The following is a 21,110-nucleotide window of genomic DNA, read 5'->3' as shown; positions in this document are numbered from 1 at the left end:
ATGAAACTGTATTTCAGTTTACATTTCCCCCTCCTGCCATATGGTTGTGAAATGTCTAAAAGGGCACAGACAATGCTTCCTGAGTTACCAGGAATTTCACAAAAACGGACCACCAAAGTAATTTTGTTCAATAAATACATTTTTCTTCCTTCTGATTTAAGATAGTATTGTGCTTTTAAAATAAAACTTATTAATCAAACTTGTCAGCTACCAGATTAATTTCTTATTTTAGAAACCTAATTATAAGAACTGCTTCCTGAATCCTGTTAAAACTGTAACAATGTTTATTCTGGGAACAAAATGGTACCTCCTCAGTTAAATGGGAATACTCAACAAAGAAAATATTACAGAACAGTAGTTAGGAACCTAAGGGCCTATAGGCAGAACTGGGTTCAAATCCTGGCCCTATCACTTGCTAGCTATGTGATCTTGGTCAAAATAACTTTAACCTCAGTGAGCCTGTTTTCTTTCTTCATTTGTGAAATGGGGATTGCAGGGAAGAAAGGATATATAGAATATTAGGTAGGTAAAATGCTCAAAAGAACAGCTGGTACATAACTTAAAATTAGCTGTTATTAGTAATAATGATGATGCTGATGGTAAAAATATCATTACCAACTTCAGTTTTCAATTCTTGTTTAAAATAATCCTAAAATATATCAACAATTTATCCTTCTATCATTAAGTTCACAGCAGGTAAAATAAGTGCATGCTTCCTTTGTAACACAGGACTCTGCAGGTCATCTGGTCACCTCCCTGCTCCTCTAAAACCATTATGAAGTGCAAGGAATGTGAACGGTAGACTGAATATGTTCCTAGGAACAGTCCTAGAAGATATTTATTTTTAGAAAGACCTAGAACACCAGATTTTCTTGTCATTTGTTTCTTCTAGAAATGGAACATAGGGGGAAATCTAGTTTAAAAATCATTATAGCTAACTGAAGTTTTTAAATTTTTTGTCTGGCAACATATCCTTCTATTAACCTCACCTGGTGGATCTTAAAGATACTGAGATTAAGAGTAAGTTTGACTAAGGAGCATCTCTGATCAAGTGAATTACATTAATTTTCATTTTTTCCCTTAAATATTCACTAAGTACTTACTTTACACTGAAGCTAACAGGAAATGCAAAGGTGAGTAAGGTATGCCTGAGTCAAAAAGTTTATACCCTAATATAGACTTAGTATATTTCCTAATATCATGGGATTCTTCTAAGTGTCAAATATCTGAGACATTTAGTCGCAGAAACAATAATGTCAGCCCACCAGTTTAAGTGTATTAATCAGAAAAAAATTACAGAAATAAAGGGAAGCATTTAAGTTTCACTTGTAAAAATAAGTTCTTATATAACCACAAAGACGTATACAACCATAGATTTAGTTATGACAGTATTTGTTTTGTAACAGAACCATGGAATCACAGATCAACAGATCTACAAACATCTTTGTAGCAATCACGACAAGCATCTTCCCGATGAAAGTGAGGCAACTAGGCACCAGCATAGGGGCAGGTGTTTTCAACTTCATATTGATTAGTTCTCCCCTGCAAAAACAAGGGCTTTCAGTGAGAAGCCACATATTTAATGGGTGTTCTGGCACCAAAAAGTCAAAGGACAAAGCGGCAAAACTACACTGGGGTACCTTCAACAGAATCTTTTTCAGGAAAATGAACCTGTTCCATCACCTCTTATGAAGAAAAGTTATGGGCAAACACTTCTGAAGGCACATACCAACTCCCTAACTATCCTAACAGAACAGAAGCCCCCAAAACGCCCTAACATGAGCAGATACCTTCTCTATTAGTACACTATGACTTCATACAGTGAGGAATCTGTAGGAATCACTCAACAAATATTTATTCACTTCCAGTTCTGACAGGGCTCCCACAGGGCTGCCCTGGGAAACATGTTTTCCACCTCCTATGATGTACTTGAGGATTCAGACTGGAAGTTCCACAAGGACAGGGGCCATAATACCATATCCTTTCTGGCAACAAAGAATCTTACACAAAGCTGGAATTCAATAAATGTTGCTGTCTGACTTCCAAGGACTACACAATTTTGTTTCAGAGATAAGTCATATATGAGCATGTCGTGTGTAAGTGTGATTATAAAGAAAGAATTCCTTTTTAAAAAAATTAATAAAGGCACAAGAGCTTCTCTACAATGTGCCCTTCAAAATTGTCACCCTTCAAAATTGTCACTATCAACTTATGCCAAAACTACTTTTCACAACCAAAAGAATACATTTTAAATCACTTGGACAGCAGCAAATTATCATTTGAAGGTAGATATGATTTCTAAAACAAAGATATTCCAAACACAGACAAAAAAGCAAGTTATTTTCTCTGATCAGTTGTGCAAAGGTCAAAGATCTTTAAAACCAAATGCTGGCAGGGGTTCAGAGAAATGGGCACTCTTGTGCACTATAAGAGGGAATGAAAATTGGGACTTTTTAGAGGGTAATTTGGTAGTATATATCAAAGTGTAAAACATGAATACCCTTTGGACAACCCCACTTCTAGGATCTGCTCAAAGGAAATAACTGCAAAAATATTTATCTCAGGATTGTAATACTGAAGATCTGAAAGTAACCTAAACATCCATCAACATTGCATATGCCAGGACACATGCATACAACGGAATACTACACAGTAATTAAAAATACTTGGTAAAGAATGGATAAACAAAATGTGGTAAACACGTAACAATGGAAAGTTATTGAGCCTTAAAAAGTAAGAAAATTCTAAGACATGCTACAACATGGATGAACCGTAAGGACATTACGCTAAATGAAATAAGCTAGTCAGAAAAGGACAAATGCTTCATGACTCCACTTATATGAGGTACCTAGAGTAGTCAGATTCATAGAGACAAAAGTAGAATAGTCTTTGCCAGGGGCTGGGGGGAGGGGAGAATTGGGAAGTAAGTGTTTAATAGGTATGTGTCAGTTTGGGAAGATGGAAAAGTTCTAGAGATGAATGGTATTAATGGCACATCAATGTGAATGTGCTTAATACCACTGAATTGTATACTTAAAAATGGTTAGGGGGCTTCCCTGGTGCCGCAGTGGTTGAGAGTCCGCCTGCCGATGCAGGGGACGCACGTTCATGCCCCGGTCCGGGAAGATCCCACATGCCGCGGAGCGGCTAAGCCCGTGAGCCATGGCCGATGAGCCTGCGCGTCCGGAGCCTGTGCTCCGCAACGGGAGAGGCCACAACAGTGAGAGGCCCGCGTACCGCAAAAAAAAAAAAAAAAAAAAAAAAAAATGGTTAAAATGGTAAATTTTACGTTGTACATACTTTACCACAATTTTTTAATGTCTGTTAAATGCCAGATTAAACAAATTTAAATAGGCTTTTTTCTTGCTGTTTAATTACAGCACTTCTCAAAGTTTTTAAACTACTAATGTATTATATATTGTGAATCTCCAAGAGGGGGTAATCTAGTAACGTAATATATTCCAAATTCCAAGCTTATTTGATCCCTAAATATTTTTTCCTCTAGAAACACTAAAACATATCAATGTATAACTGAGTTTCACAGACATGGTTTAGAGATGCTGCTCTTCACTTTTACAAATGGCCTTGAATGCCTTCCCTGAACGTCACCAATTCTTGACTCTCCGAGATAGTCAGTGCTTTTTAATATATACCATTAAGCTATCAGATAAACAATAATTAGATTGTTAGTAGATGTCCTACTTTTCAGATTTTCCCACTTTCTAACTCCAGGTTCCTCAAAGCATAAAGATTTGTTTTACTAAAAATGGAAGCAGGGATTTCCCTGGTAGTCCAGTGGCTGAGAATCTGCCTGCCAATGCAGGGGACACAGGTTCGAGCCCTGGTGCGGGAAGATCCCACATGCCACAGAGCAACTAAGCCCATGCGCCACAACTACTGAAGCCCGCACGCCTAGAGCCTATGCTCCACAACAGAAGAAGCCACCGCAATGAGAAGCCCCCGCTCGCTGCAACTAGAGAAAGCTCGCGCGCAGCGCAGCAACAAAGACCCAACACAGCCAGAAAAAAAAAAGGAAGCAAAAGGGACAACCACAGAGAGTGAGTGGGAGGATAGTAAGAGATGTCCCAAAATGACATGGCCATTTTTAATGTACCGGATGGTCTCCTTTCATACTTCATTCATTCATTCATTCAACAAATATTTATTAAGTTCCTACTGTATGCTAAGTGTGGTTCCAGGTGCAACTTGGATGCTATTACCACTTCACATAACCATTTGATTTGTGTTCACTAATGATCATGTAACCTACCTGTGGTAACTTGAAGCACGTCCTAACAGGGGAGTAAATTTTTAGTAGGCTTAAATGGGTATCAAGTTTTAATATAAGTATATTCTTAATAATAACTTTATACACATACACCCTCCAAACTTTATTTGCAATGTATTATAAAAAAAAACAAAAACAAAAGCATAAGGTACAAGACAGTAAAAAAGTAGATGGGCAAAGGGGAAGTAACTTAATATGAATCCATAAGCCAGTGCATGCCATGTACATTTTCTGCAGGTAGAATGGAGAATCCCAGAAGCAAAAAGCAATGATAATAACTAACCTTAACTTATTATAAAAGCTAGACTTGTTGTTCCCTTTTTACATGGATTAATTCATATAATTCTCAAAATAACCCCATAAGATGGTAACTATTTTTACCCCCATTTTATAGATGAAAAAACTGAGGCAAAGTAAGAAACCTGCCCAAACCCAGAGCGCTAATAAGTAAATAGAACCAAGTAAATAGAACCAATAAACCCAAGAGCTTGGGATCTTAACCACTCTATAGCCTCTCAAAACAAAGAGGAACAAAAACTACAACAGCTATAATAAACATGATTTTTTTAAATCCTGTTGTTGAGTTCCAGGGCCTGAGAGAAATTTGTGGGTCCTTGTGAAAGATGTAAGACAGTAAATGTGTTATGCAGTAGACTAGACCCTTAGCCTTCCCTCCACTAATGCAACAGTGATTTGTACAACAGCAAGAAAGAAGCAGCACACTTAATAATTGTTCAAAACTAAAAATCATAAAATTTTACACATGAAATGAACTCCAGAGATCATCTACTTGTTGACCTGAAACCACAGAGAAGGGTTTACTTTAAATCCCCAGTTAGGTCTAAGTATCTTTCTGAAAATCCCTAGAAATTCATGCAACTTCAGCTACAAAGTCCATACCTAAAATATTGTCTCTTTAAATAACCCCACCAGAAGCAAATGCGCCCTCCTTATACTTCTTCACTCCCTAAGGACCTGAGATAGTAACGTGACTTCAAATGCTCAAGTCCAGCCAGTGGTTTTTCCTGGACTTTCAAAACACTACACACTCACTTCCCTCTGCCAGACAGACTTCAAGCTGCCCTCACCTGCAATCTGTGAAAACCTGTCTGAATAAGCAACAGCCTGGGGCTTCTCAAAGGTCTGCAAACTCCCAATCAAAAATTACTGCTGCCCCATCAATGTGTCATATAAATGTTGGCATGTTAATTGTGTATTTATAAGATTGTTAATGGTTAGTTAATTTACCTCCCACACTATCATTGTACTTGAAATGATTTAAAGTCTGCTGAGGGAGTTAACAACATGTAACAGCAGATGCAAGATTTTTTTTTTTTTTTACCTTTCCACACTGTACCCCGACTTCATGCTATTAGCATTAGGCAAGTTGAACCTGATTCCTACACAAGATTCCTTAAGAATGTTATAGAAGCACTCACATTTATTTTGCACAACAAGAAATGATCACAAGTTAGAAAAACAAAGCCTTTTTATTATGTACGTTTATAAAAACCAACAGACCCTGTTTTTTACTAAGATTTCAAAGTTCTTTGATCTAATTAAAGTTCAGAATTCATAACCCCTGGAGTTAGAAAATAAGTGAAATGACCATTAAAATAAAATGCACTTTATTGATTTTAAACCTCTTTTTCTAACTCTCTCCAATTTAACTCTAAATTAAATATTCATTTATTTTTTAGAAGAGTAAAATTGAGCCATTTTTTCCCCTCAGGGAATTAAAATCTTCTCCATGTGAATATGCCTAATTTAATTAAACAGTAAATAGTGAGACCTTATATCTGGAGAACTTAATTTTTCCCTTCACATTTTTATTTCTTTACTTTGACTAAAAGTACTTACTAGACCAAATTACAACAACAGAAAACAAATGCTTGTATCTTCTTTCGAATAATATGGAATTCATTCACTAAACATCATTGAGAACTAGGCACAGGGACTCCTACAAAAAGGTACATGAACACTGGCCTGCATCCTCCAGAGGCTTACAGGCTTCAGCAGATGAGCTATGTCGTGTACATACATAACAGTAATATAAGGCAATATACTACCCATCAAATAAGACACTAAGACAATGTATTTTCCAAGACACAAAAAAGTTACAGAAGGCTGTAGGAAGGAAGAAGGTGGCATTTAAGGATGGGCAGGCTTTCATTAGGCAAAAACACAAGGAGAACAGTAACAGATGACAATTACTGAGCTTCTTACTATCAGCTGTACTTTTCATGTAACAACATATTTCATCCTTACTACCACCCCAGAAAGTAGGTATTACTATTACCCCCATTTTATAGATTATTAAAAAAATTAAGGCTTAGAGGCGTTAAGTAACTTGCCCAAGGTCACTTGGTAGATTTTTGAGTCTTTGCAGCTCCTCCCATCACTGGGCTCACTTGTAATTTGCTGTGACCAACAGAATGTAGTTGAAGTAATGTGGGACTGCTGAATCTCGGTCTCAAGAGACTTTGCAGCTTCTGCTACAGCCTTCTTTGGACCATATTTGAATCATGGGAAGAAGCTTGGGATAAAAGACCAAATGCAGAGAGGCTCAGCCATCGATCATTCCAGCTACTGTGATGCCACCCCCCACCGTGAGTGACTGAGGCCATCTGGGACCAGCCAGACCCTCACCAATCTACCAGGAGACCAGGTCTCCTCAAATATCTCCTGTGGACAGAGGGAAAGGGACCCTGGCCCTTGATTTTTCTTTCCTTGTACCACTAACCTCCACCTGAAATGTCTCTGAATCTTACCATCTGCCAAGATCCAGTTAAAGGGAGACTGGTACAGTACAGTGCCTCTCAAACTTGTCCACGGACACACCTGAAGGGCAGAGGAGAGTAACCATAAATCAAGGTAAGAGAGAACCTAGGGGGAGCCACGTAAAGCAACATGCTGTAAGAAATTTATTTTTAGAATTCATTCATATTTTGCATTCTATCCTATAACATACTGAACCTGTATTTGTTTTAATAGAAAAAAATATTTTACCTTTGAATACAGTCACTAAAACTGATAGTCCAGGAAGATGTGCCTTGCTTACTTTGTGGCTTCCAGGACCAACTGGCACATACTGAGATTCTCACAACCCCATTTTGAACAGCAAGGTCCACTGGAAAAACACAGACTTTGGTGTCAGAAATACCTGATTTTCTGAAGGTAAAATGGTCCTTTATCAACGGATAACTCAAGATCTAAATATTGCTCAAAATGTTTCCTATGACAAGTATGGAGAACCACCATAATTAATAATAACACCAAACTATATATAAAGTTCTAAGCACAACTTAGACTAAAGTCAATATTATAAAGCAGTTATTACAAAACAATCAGTATTTCCAGCGTTTTGAAATACTTGTTTATTATTTGAAATTATTGTTATTAGCAATAGCTGTGAAACTTCAGACAACCTAACTACTCACCACCTCCACAACTCCAAAGCTGCCATCATTTCTGGCTGTTACAAGAAATCTGCCAGTTTGGTGCAATGTAGCCCTAAATTATTTTTCCAATGGGTGTTGTCTCTCTGAGATAACAGATTTGATTGACACTTGTTATGATAAACAAATAATTTTAGGTTTTACTTTAAGATTCCAGGTAAAAATGTTTATACTTTTACCTAAAGAAATGAATAATGCCAAAGAAACTAGACTGCTTCTCCATGTGAAATTACCAGTGTAAGAGCTGAAACCATAAGTAACACTCAACCGCTACCATTCATTGATTTCATTCGACAAATATTTATAAAGCACTGACTATGTGCCAGGCGCCAGAGACACAATGCTGAGCAAAAAAATTTGAAAAGACCTGGCTACTGCCTTCATGGAGCTAAAAGTACATATGGCAGTCAACATTTTAATATGGCTCCAGAAATTCTTCTCTTGATATCCATGCCTCTGTGTTATTCCCTCGAGTGTGGGTAGAACCTGACTTGCTTCTAGCCAAGAGCATAGCAAAAGTGATGGAAGAGTCATTCCCTTGATGACTTTGTTACATAAGACTTCATCCTAAGCAACCCGGGGGAGAGATTTTAAGCCAGAGATTTTCCTGCCGGTATTGAAAAAGCAAACAGCCATGTTATGGAATTATAAGGCAAGAATCTGAGAGCAGCCTCTAGGAGATGAGAGTGGTCGCAGCCAACAGGTAACAAGGAAATGGGGACCTTAGGCTGGAGTCCACTGACACCTTAATTTCATCCCTTTGAGACCCTTAGCAGAAAACCCAGCTGAGGGAATTCACTGGCTGTCCAGAGGTTAGGACTCCACGCTTCCACTGCTGGGAGCCTGGCTTCAATCCCTTGTCAGGGAACTAAAATCCCACAAGCTGCGTGGCACAGCCAAAGGAAAAAGAAAGAGAAAAAAAAAAAAAGAAAAAGGAAAAAAAAAGAAAACCTAGCTGAAGCCATGACTCCTGACCCACTGAGAGATAATAAATTTGTGTTGTTTTAAGCCACTAAGTTTGTGGTAATTTGTTAGACAACAACAGAAACGAAAATAGTGCAGGAAAACAGCCTAAGCCCCTTCACCTTCACATATATTTAGGACTCTTTACAACCCAGTTTCATTCATCTGCCCCTTCTCCCCAGAAGGCAACTCCCCGGAGTATTCTGAACACAATCTAGCCTTTGGTAATGAGACTTCCTTTGTGTGAGATGTACCTTTATCCTCCAATACAAACCTTCTAAGTCCAACTCAAATATTTCTTCCTCTGTGAACCTTCTCCAATTCCCAGGGTCCAAACTGTTTTTTTTTAAATATATAAATTTATTTATTTATTTATTTTTGGCTGTGTTGGGTCTTTGTTGCTGTGCGCGGGCTTTCTCTAGTTGCGGCGAGCGGGGGCTACTCTTCATTGCGCTGCGCGGGCTTCTCACTGCAGTGGCTTCTCTTGTTGTGGAGCATGGGCTCTAGGCGCACGGGCTTCAGTAGCTGTGGCGCTTGGGCTTAGTTGCTCCGTGACATGTGGGATCTTCCCGGACCAGGGCTTGAACCCGTGTCCCCTGCCTTGGCAGGTGGATTCTTAACCACTGTGCCACCAGGGAAGCCCCGCAAACTGTTTTTCTTTGTTTTGTTTTGTTTTTTTTTGCGGTACGCGGGCCTCTCACTGTTGTGGCCTCTCCCGTTGTGGAGCACAAGCTCCGGACGCGCAGGCTCAGCGGCCACGGCTCACGGGCCTAGCCGCTCCGTGGCATGTGGGATCTTGACGGACTGGGGCACGAACCCATGTCCCCTGCATCGGCAGGCAGACTCTCAACGACTGCGCCATCAGGGAAGCCCCCGCAAACTGTTTTAAAAGCACTTTATTTCTACCTTTAATACAGTTAGTTGTATGAATATCGTGTTTAAGGAATTGCCAATTTCAAATTTTTTAATGCCAAGGATGCTGCTAAACATCATACAATGCACAGGACAGCACCCACAACAAAGACTTATACCCCCAAAATGTCAATAGCAATAATGCGGAGGTTGAGAAACCTTGCAGTGATGTGTTGTTTGAAGCCACTAAATCTGTGGTAATTTCCAACCCCCGAATGGTTTCATTAATACCAAGATTAATACATACATATACAACTTTGCTACTAAAATCTATGCTCAAATCTTCGAAGGTGCTAAACAAAGTTCAACTCCTAGCATCTGTTTTCTGAAATTTTATCCTACCCTATGGAGAACCACAGCTCAAATTGCTACAATAAAGACAAGTTACATTCCTCCAAACTTATAACTTGATCTGAAGACTGTCACCTGGCCTCCTCCTACTCATTCTTCTAAATCCAGCTCAATGTTCAATTCTCTCGGGAAACCTCCCTGATGAATCCCACAGACCAGGTTAGCTGCTCCCATGTGGTCCCACTGTACTGCACTTCATCACTACTTCTACCAAATAATTAATCCAGCACATTGCCTGTTAGTAATAGGTGCTAAGTGTTTGCTGAATTTATTCATTCAACAAATACTTGTTGAATGCCTCCTGTGTGCCAGGCACTATTCTAGATGCAGAGTACAGCAGAAAACAAAGCAGAAAGTCCTGCCCTCATGGAGTTCACATTCTAATGAAGGAGACAAACAAAATAGAGAATTAAATTATACAATAAGTTAGAAATGCTATGGAGAAAAGTAGCACAGAAAAGAGAGCTAAGGCACGCTAGGTAGGTGGAGCCACAGCTGCAATTGTAAATAAAATAGTCAAGGGATGCTTCACTGAGAAGGTGACATTTGAGAGTTAACCCTTGAATATGAAAGAACAAGCCATATGGATTTCTGAGGGAAGCGTGTTGCCAAGCAGGGGGAGTATGCCTGGCACTAAGTATCAAGGAGCCCAGCAAAGAAGCAAGTAGTAGAGGATGAGGTCTGAAGAGTGGGGAAAAGTGAGTAGAGCCTTACAGGCAATTCTAAGCACTTTGCTTTAATTACAAGTAGAAAGGAGAATCACCGGAAGACTGTGAACAGCAATATGATCTAACTCACATTTTAAAAAGTATCTCTCTGGGGACTTCCCCGGTGGCGCAGTGGTTAAGACTCTGAGCTCCCAATGCAGGGGGGCCTGGGTTCAATCCCTGGTCGAGGTACTAGATCCCACATGCATGCCACAACTAAGTTTGCATGCCGCAAGTAAGGAGCCCTCGAGCCACAACTAACGGAGCCCGCAAGCAGCAACTAAGGGGCCCACCTGCTGCAACTAAGACCCAGCGCAACCAAATAAATAAATAAATATTTTTTTAAATAATAAAAAATAAAAGTATCTCTCTGGCTGCTTTGTTAAGGAATGAATAAATGAATGAATGAATAAACAAACTAATCACACTTAAAAAAAAATAATGACTGTCTGTATGTTGGTTTTCTCTTCTAAACTCTCAACTCCTTAAGCACACTGTCTTAATCATCACTGTACTGCCAGTTTCTAGTAGAAAGTGGCTGGCATCCAGCAAGGGCTCAGTGTGCAATAAACAGACAAAACAAATCTTTCCTGTTCCCGAAGGGTGGCGCCATGATTTTCAAAAACAAAAAAGGGCCCTTATCCATGGTGCTGGTGCAGTAGATAGCTCTCCTGCTACAGTCTAAGATTTATTTTCCTTTTACTGTCTCCTCAATATTTGAAGTTTGCTTAAGCAAGTAGAAGAATTCAATAGTTATGCTTCCACTTACCTGGCTCTCAGGTTAACCACATCATCAATTGAGGGAAGCAACACAGTTTATTGCAAGCACCACTCAGGAAACCTGACTTCCAACTCCCTAATTACCAGGGACCTAATTACATGGCATTGGACAAGTTACCTCTTTACAACTCTTTAAACCTGTTTTACACATCAGTCCATTTTTTGCATCTGTTAAATGGGGAGGATGAACTATAAGAAGGGCCTTTTCAGCTCTCAAATTCTATTCCAATCACATGCGAGGTGGAGGAGGTGGAGGAGGAGGATGTAATCGCGTGTTCACCCAGGGTTCAAGTAAAAAGGTTTGCGTGTTTTTGCTTCATACTGTTTTCCCTCAAAGGCCAGAAGAATTCCACTGCATGTTTTACTTATATCATGGTGCCGTGGTTCACACTCTAAGAACAGAGGTATGAGGAATTCCTTTTTTGACAAAGATTTTAATAGCATCAAGATTTTGGCAGCAAACCCTCTCAAAGGTAAACCACACTGACTGATTTGAGTGAGCACTATTGTCTAAAAAATGCTATTATGTATGGAAACTGGTTCCTAGAACTACAAGCATTGAAGTTAGTAAACACATCTGGAATTCCAGGCTACTGCCTGTAGCCTGCCTAGGGACTAGCTATGGGATGATTTCAAGTGAGTTAGGTGCCTCTGCCTCTGTTCCCTCAGCAGTGAAATATTCATAATCTATGTGCTACTTATCCACCTCATAGGGATACTTACAAAAAGTAAAAAAGCACTATTCAAATCCAAGATGCAATATTCTTGACTCTTCCTGCTCTAGCTACATGTTTTTGGAGGGAAAATAAGCTGTCAACTATCAAACTCATTTATTCAACTCCTAATGAAGGAAGGGCAGCATAAAATAATCTCAACAGATATTTTATTCTAAACAGATAACCCCCAAACTATTTTTCTGTGACTGTGAAAGGTGCTTTCTACTTTCATTTGAATGGCACTTTCATAACCTCACTAAATGGTAACTGTTATTATTATTAACAAAACTGCACTAACTTTGCCAAGTATTTTTTATATCTTCTAGATTACCTTTTTAAAAAAAACTATTACCAGATGGATCAAACATGAGGATAGAGCAGCAGGACTGGCTTCATTCTGCCTGTAATGTTATACAGTTAGGGGGGGAATGTTTCACAAAATACACTTTAAGTAGAATAATTAATTCTCTGATTCCAGAAGGCTGCTTATTTACACTTACATCACTTACAAAACTGTTAGAGGTGGACTCTATTACTATTTATGTTTTACAAATCAGTAAACTGAGGCACAGACTTGCCCAAGGCCCCATAACTAGTGAGAGGTAGAGCCAAGATAAAACCTAGGCAGCCTGGCTCCACAACCCCTGCTCGGAACAGCTATTATATGCTGCCTCGAATTTCCAGGTTAAGTCCATTTCATCACACGTTGAATCCTCTTCTCTCACTAGTCTAGATATGGGTTGGACTTACCTGTTCATTCAAGAAATTCAACAAGTGTGAATACCTACTACATGCTGGGAATTAGGAGTATAAAGTAACAAGTCATAGTCCCTATCCCCAAAAGGCTTACAGTCAAGCAAGAAGAAAAGTACAAAAATGGCCACAATAAAGGATGAGAGCAATGCTGGAGGATTCTATATAACAAAGTACTATGGAAACACAAAGGAAAGCTATCTAAAGGAAACTGGATACTCAGACAAGGCTACACAGAGGTGACTAAGATCAAGGTAATGGAAGTGATCACTTCCAACTTAGTCACCTTAAGATAGGGGCAAGAGGGAGCAGGCAATTAAATAGTCTATAATGCTGGCTCCTTGTTCAATAATGTTTAAAATAAAATGTGCTCCCGATCTGTCCTATGAACTGCAGATTAACATCAGGCCATGCATAGGTTACTGCAGTAGCAGGGAGAAGATAACTAACCTTTGGAGTGGGGGAAGTGGAGGGAATCAGGAAGGTTGGGAAAAGGGACACAGGAGAAACTAAGAGCATCAGACTACCTAGGTTCAAATCTGGACTCAGCCACTCACTCACCATGGGACCTAGGGAAAGTAACAATTTCTGTGCCTCCGCTTCCTCATCTATAAATAAATGGGAACAATTTTGGTGCCTATCTCATAGGATTATTGTGAGGACTGAAAGAAATCATATATGTTATGTGTGTATAAAAGCACCAGGCCCATGGTAAGCACTATACAAATGTTTACTATTACTGTTATTGCAATTATTCCCTGGTCTAAAATGAATCTTCAAAGATGATTCATTCATCCAGCTTTTTTCAAAGAGAAAAGGCACTAAAATAACATATAGCAGAACATGTAGTTAGCAACTAAAACTACCAGGAGTTCAAAGCTGCTGTTTAGGTTAGCATTTCAGAGAGACTGCTCTGGCAGTTGCACAGAAAATTAATCTGATGGACAAGACACAAGATTAGTTATGAAGCTGTGACTATAGCTCAGGGAAGAGATGATGAAATCCAAAGTAAGGCACTGAAAGATAGGCCTATGAACTTAAGAAACAGTTTTAAAAACTATTTAGGAGATAAAATTGGTAGAACTTGGTGACTGAGTGGATGTGGAGGGTTAAGGAGAAGGCGAAAGTTTACGGCTTGTATGGCAGCACCAACAAATGAAACTGAACTGAAAAGTAGGAACAGCTTAACAGGGAGAGGGGAAATGAGGAACTATGTTTCAGACGCAATGAGCTTGATGTATCTATGGATTACCCAAACAGAAATCCATCATGATACAAACCTAACAGCCCAGGAGAAAGGTCTGAGCAAATCTGGGACAACATATAACTGACACATGAAGGACAGGCAAACCTGAAGCCTAGGAGAAAGATCTGAGCAAATTTGGAAGACATTAACATATAAATGACAGATGAAGCCATGGATGTGAATGAGCTTACCCAGGGAAAATATGCAAGGAAACGAGCAGTAACCTAGTGACAAAACCCAAGGAACAGTAAAACGGTCCTCTCTCAGTATATGCAGGTTCGGCATCCGCAGATTCAACCAACTGCAGATTGAATTTGGTTGGTTGGGTGAATGCACAGATGCAGAACCCAGGATATGGAAGGCCGACTGTACTATGCCATTTTACATGAGGGACTTGAGCATCTGTGAATTTTGGTATCCTCTGGGTCCTGGAACCGATACCCTGCAAATACAGGAGGATGACTGTAGTTAAAGGATGAGCCAAGGAAAAGAAACCCCCCAAAATCTCCAAAAATCAACTCAACCTTTGCCTAGATTCTAAAGTTAGGATCTGTGCTGTGGAAATTCACAAATATCTAAGCAGTTACAGTCGTCCCTCAGTAAACCTGGGGGATTGGTTCCAGGACCACCGCAGATACTAAAATCTGTGGATGCTCAAGTCCCATAGTTGGCCCTCCCTCCTCCGCATCCATGGTTCCACATCCACAGATCCAACCAATCACAGATCCTGTCGTACTGTATTTATTGAAAAAAAAATCCACATGTAAGTGGACTGGTGCAGTTCAAACCCATGTTGTTCAAAGTTCAACTGTACTTTCTTCACTGGCTTTTCCCTCTCCCTGCATGTCCTAGTAAGAAGTTCCAACTACTGGATTGTGGAGTCCTTGAGAAGAAAGAACTAGAAGCCTTATTTGGCTTCCTGTCACTAACATCCAATATAAGGCCTGGTACACATATGCTTGTAGAGTGAATGTAGTTGAAGAGATAAAATTGGAGAATTTCCCATTCATCAAGACAAAAGGGCTCATGGAATGCCTAGGGTTGCTTCCAGCCCAGACCAGAGCAATAGAAAGCCTGAAGAAAGTGAAAGCAGAAAGGCGGCAGACCTTATACACTGCTGGAGGGAATGTAAAATGGTGCAGCCACCTGTGAAAACAATTTGTCAGTTCCTCAACTGTTAAACAGAGTTACCTTATTACCCAGTAATCCACTCCAAGGTAATACACCCAATAGAATTGAAAACATATGCTCACACAAAAACTTGTACAAGAATGTCCGCAGGAGTATTATTCATAATAGCCAGAGTGGGAACAACCCAAACCTCCATCAACTGATGAACAGATAGGCAAAATGTGGTACTTCCATACAATGGGATATTATTCAGCAATAAAAAGAAATAAAGTACTGGACTTCCCTGGTGGCACAGTGGTTAAGAATCCGCCTGCCAATGCAGGGGACATGGGTTCGAGCCCTGGTCCAGGAAGATCCCACATGCCCCAGAGCAACTAAGCCCGTACGCCACAACTACTGAGACTGTGCTCTAGAGCCCGCGATCCACAACTACTGAGCCCTCGTGCCACAACTACTGAAGCCCGTGCGCCTAGAGCCCGTGCTCCGCAGCAAGAGAAGCCACCGCAATGAGAAGCCTGCGTACCACAACGAAGAGTAGCCCCCACTCACAGCAACTAGAGAAAGCCTGCATGCAGCAGCAAAGACCCAACGCAGCCAAAAATAAATATATAAATAAATTTATTTAGAAAAAAAGAAATGAAGTACTGATATATGCTACAATATGGATGAACCTTGACAACATTATGCTGAGAAGCCAGACACAAAAAGCCACATATTGTGTGACTCCATTGATATAAAAGGTTCAGAATAGGCAAATCCATAGATACAGGAAGTAGATTAATGATTGCCAGTGGCTAGCGGAGGGAGAAATGAGGAGTGAGTGCTAATGGGTATGGGGTTTCTTTGGGGGTGATAAACCATTAAAGTGTACACTTTTAAAAGGGTAAATGTTATGATACACGAGTTATATCTCAATTTTAAAAGGGGGTGGGGTAGAAACACAGAGAGGCTACAATCCATGCTGCACCCTAGAATTTCTTCTAGTTCAGGTGATTCCGACACAAGGATACCAACAAATCACTTAATTGAACAGTACTGGTGACAGTAACCATAAAATTTTTTTAAACAATTTGTAATACAAGTTGATTACATCAAAGAGATGTCAAATTCCTCACCCAAGAATCAGAGATTTCAAGACTTTTCCCCTGGGGAAAGGAGGAGAACTTTCTGTACGTTAGTGACCTTGTGTGGAGGTAGCCGATCTACATTTCTAATTGGGGGAGATTGAAGCCTAGTGCCAGAAAACACAACAGAACTTGTGACTTTGTTGAAGCAAGCACTCCTACACTGAGCAGCTTCTCCTACCAAAGCACCAGACACTGCTTTAATCCACCCCAGAGCTGGGCCTGGGAAGTCACAGAGTTTACACAATGCCTCTATCAGCAACCTACTGAGCTACTGGTCCTTGGGGAGTAATTTTCCTCTTCACTTTGGAATAAACAAAGGGAGGGGGACTCAACAAGGAAGACAACATGGCATGACAGATAACATAAAGGCTTTGGAAAGCTTGTGTGTGCTCCCAATTCTACCACCCAGTAGCTGAGAAAACTGGCAAAGTCACAATTCTTCTGGATCTCAGTAAGACATCTCATACCTCACAAAGCTGCTCTCACAAGGTAGGGCCCAACAGTGACACTCAAATATTAGTATTCTCCCCAATTCACCAAAAGGAAAACTAGTTGCTAGTACTGTATATTTGGGGGTCATATTGGAAAATAAGACTCATGGACCTCTTCTCTATGAGGTACTTAAACACATATTCTCATACTTAAAATTAGGAAACAAATAGAACGTCCAAATTTGAATCCTTGACTCCTTTCTGTGAAGCCTACCGCCATTTAATTACCAATACTATGCATCTCTTCTCTCTCTAGATTTCATTCATTCTCTTTCTCTCCATTATCCAATCCCATCTTCTCTCACCTAGGCTATAGCAATTGCTTCCTAACTTGTCTTAAGACCCTTCAATAACGTCCCAAACTCTTTAATATAACTGAACTTGCTTCCTCTGCAGCCCCATCTTCCATTTATCCCCTTTGTTCTTTCTACTCTAGCCATTCCCAACTTTTAGTGTTCTTCCAGCCTTTAAAACCGTTCTCTCCTTCCACCTGGCTTAAACATCACTTTCTCCTTCACCCTTCAGATCCCAATTTAGACAGCACCTGCCTGGAAGGTTTGACCTTATCAAGTCTAGGGTAGGTACTCCTCCATACTCACCTTGACTCTCATTACTCTAACACTTCTCACACTAGGCTTTACTCCTCAAACTACGCTGCACTTCCGTTACTAGACTGCAAATCCCACGAGCACTGGGTCCGTGCCTGTAGTTTTCATTGCTCGATTCCCAGACATATGTCTAATGCCCAATATACATTCAGCTAATGCTGACTGAATAAGTGAATGACTGCAGTTAAGCAAAAAACTTAACTGACTAAATAGAACATTTTGCATGTAACATTTTCTTCATATAAAATATTTTTTTAATTTTGAAGAAAATTACAGATACAGCCAAATCCAATTTTTCATAACAACCATGGGGAAAAGGGCTCAAGCACACATGTACTTTCCACAACTTTAACCACTAATACTAAATATAATCAAAAGGAGGTAAACTACTACCCCAGGGGGAATGGTACTCCTAACATTGTTCAGTTTTAGGACTTAAATCTCCTTAACTGGAAAGAGTGGTAAAGGTATATATAATGCAAATTACAAACATTATTGTCAAATCTTGCACTGGAGTAAAAATAACCGGAAATTTTTTTTTGCCAGCCCACTTCTCCCCCCCAAAAAAGAATGTCCACATACTTGATAGAAACACCACTTAACTCCAAATAGCTCACCAAGTGAAGGTTACTGTGAAATACTTCAAATTCCATAAGCACTCAGGACTGCAAAGACTGTGGGAAGAGAATGTTCCAAGCACCAACTAATGATCAGAAGGTACAAATGAAATAAACCCTGATGCATGATGACTATCTAAGGAAGTCTAAACTGAAGACTGAATATATTTGTTCTGAAATCATTAACCAAGCTTCAGCTTCTGAAATACATTAAAAATACTTAACACATTTTATGTCTCAAGTACAAGTGACAGAGATTTATTATTAAAGGTAACTAGTTTCCTTCGCCTAGTTTAGATATATATAAATCTCTATCACATTTCAGACTTCATTTTTGTATTTTGGATTTTTTCTTAATACCAACAATTTCAATTCTTATCATGTGCTTGTTCCCTATGCTAATGAGAACACTAGTTATACTAGCTCAGAATTTTTATTATCATTTTGGGGATGTGACCACCTTTTTTATTCTGTTCATATTTTAACTCAGCAACTTCAATCCTGCGATCAAAGCTTCATTAGCTTGTAAACAAACTGTTTCTCAGGTAAACTGAATTGCCCCACATCAGTATCTTAAGCAAATAAATAAGCACAAAAAAGGCAGAGATTATAAATTAGGGCAGACAAATCTGTATCTAGCCCCACGCCAGTAAAGAGCACTCTATCAATACAGTGAAATGCTAATCTCCTAATTAACAACCTAATTAGGTAATTATGGCTTTGCAGAGGGATGCCGAAATGAAATATGACAACATGGTCACCTCTTTATATGGCACCTGTGGGCCTTTTCAGCTGTCATTGCAAAGAGTGCAATATCAATTTGAACAGATGACAAAGTGCTGTCATTTTTCATTCTGATAATATACAGAATGCTTTGGACAGAAGCAGTTTACAAAATGAAACATCTTGCCTGGTATTTTCCTAATTTAAATATGCTCAAATACTTGGTTAAATTTTTGCATGCTTTTGTATATATGAGAATTACCATGCATATTTAAAAAAAAACCTAGACATCATGCTTAACGGTACAAGCTGAAACTACTGCCATTTCATTTAGGAAGTATATAATTAGAAAAGAGTAAAAGACACAATTCTTCATGACATTTTAATATTCATACATCCTGAATACTGCTATCACAAAAAGTAAAATTCAAACTTTGATCTTTAATTTTTTTCTTACAAAATTTTTCAAAAGTGAGATAGAAATTCACACTTACACTTTTCCATACCAAAAAAGCACTTACCAAGATACAAATATTCAACTCACAAAAAAAGCTCTATATACCAATGACCAGCCTTACGAATAATAGGCATGTACTCTTTCTGAAAGACAGAGCTGTCACAGGGCTACTCACTGACCCACTGGCCACTAAAGAGGTGATGGTAGCACTGGGACACTGGTACCACCTACACAAATATGACTCTTCTTTCAAGATATTTTTGAGGAGGAGAGGAGAACCTCAACATCATGTATGTCAAGATACAGGAAACCATATCCTAAGTGTAAAACAACTGAGGTTAAAACTAACTTGAAAATACAATCCTATTGGGTTAGCCAAAAAGTTCTTTCGGTTTTTAAGTAAAAATAAAAGATATTTTTCATTTTCACCAAGAATTTTATTGAGTAACGCATTCACTGTTTTGTTTCACTACCTTCTGCCATTTTTCAGGCAACTGCATAATTCCATCTTCCCAAAACTTTTTATCTTTTTGAGCAAAGAACTGTTCCAGGTGCCTTTTACGGTCTTCCAGGGAACTGAAATTTTTTCCATTAAGAGGATTTTGTAAAGACCAAAGTAAATGGAAATCCAAAGGCGCAATGTCTGGTGAATATGGCAGATGAATCAGAACTTCCCAGCCAAGCTGTAACAGTTTTTGCCTGGTCATCAAAGAAACATGCGGTCTTGCGTTATCCTGATGGAAGATTATGCATTTTCTGTTGACTAATTCTGTATGCTTTCTGGCGAGTGTTGCTTTCAGTTGGTCTAATCTGGAGCAGTACTTGTTGGAGTTAATCGTTTGGTTTTCCAGAAGGAGCTCGTAAGAGAGGACTCGCTTTCAATACCACCATATACACAACATCACCTTCTTTGGATGAAGACCGGCTTTTGGTGTGGTTGGTGGGGGTTCATCTCGCTTGCCCCATGATCTCTTCCGTTCCACACTATTGTACAGTATCTACTTTTCATCGCCCATCACAATTTGTTTTAAAAACGGAATATTTTCATTACGTTTAAGTAGAAAATTGCATGCGGAAATATGGTCACGAAGGTTTTTTTCGCCTTAGGTGGAACCCAAACATTAAAGTGATGAACATAACCAAGCTGGTGCAAATGATTTTCAACGCTTGATGTGGATATTTTGAGTATGTCGGCTATCTCCCGTGTGGTATAACGTTGATTGTTCTCAATGAATGTCTCAATTTGATCGTTATCAACTTCAAATGGTCTACCTGACGGTGGTGCATCCTCCAGCGAGAAATCTCCAGAATGAAACTTCGCAAACCACTTTTGACACGTTCGATCAGTCACAGCATCTTCTTCATACACTGCACAAATCTTTTTTTGCGTTTCAGTTGCATTTTCACCTTTCTTGAAATAATAAAGCATAATATGCCGAAAATGTTGCTTTTTATCTTCCATCTTCAATATTAAAATGGCTACACAAAAATTCACCAATTTTAAGTTTTTTCTTAAATGCACGCTGGTATGATAGCTGTCACAATACAATCTAACAAAATTGTTTCGAATGAAGTTAAAGACAACTAAGTGCTACTACAGCCATCGTACAGAAAAACCAAATGAACTTTTTGGCCAACCCAATATAACTTCAGATCACCTGTATTAGGGAAAACTTTTTGGTCAAAATGATGTGCACTAGCTCTACCCATATTTCTCAATTACAAGTTAATTAAAAGGATTTTTTATTGAAAAGTAATTTATGTTTATCAGAGAGTATTTTG

General features: G+C 39.2%; 1 protein-coding gene across 5 annotated transcripts in view; it reads right to left on the bottom strand.

Annotated features, from left to right (window-relative positions):
• MAPKAP1 (MAPK associated protein 1) overlaps nucleotides 1–21,110 on the bottom strand; it is a 230,153-nt gene that overhangs the window by 203,880 nt on the left and 5,163 nt on the right. For 3 of the 5 annotated variants that reach the window (XM_060014148.1, XM_060014151.1, XM_060014152.1), the window contains exon 2: nucleotides 7,060–7,129. The exons of the other annotated variants lie outside the window; for them this stretch is intronic. The gene's annotated coding sequence lies outside the window, so the exon portion shown is untranslated. The remainder of the gene's footprint in view (nucleotides 1–7,059; nucleotides 7,130–21,110) is intronic. 5 annotated transcript variants of the gene reach the window in all.

Source organism: Delphinus delphis, chromosome 6, assembly GCF_949987515.2.
Source record: "Delphinus delphis chromosome 6, mDelDel1.2, whole genome shotgun sequence".
In the NCBI taxonomy this organism is placed as follows: domain Eukaryota; kingdom Metazoa; phylum Chordata; class Mammalia; order Artiodactyla; family Delphinidae; genus Delphinus; species Delphinus delphis.
The sequence above is the reverse complement of the archived record's forward strand: the minus strand, read 5'-3'. Positions and strand labels throughout refer to the sequence as shown.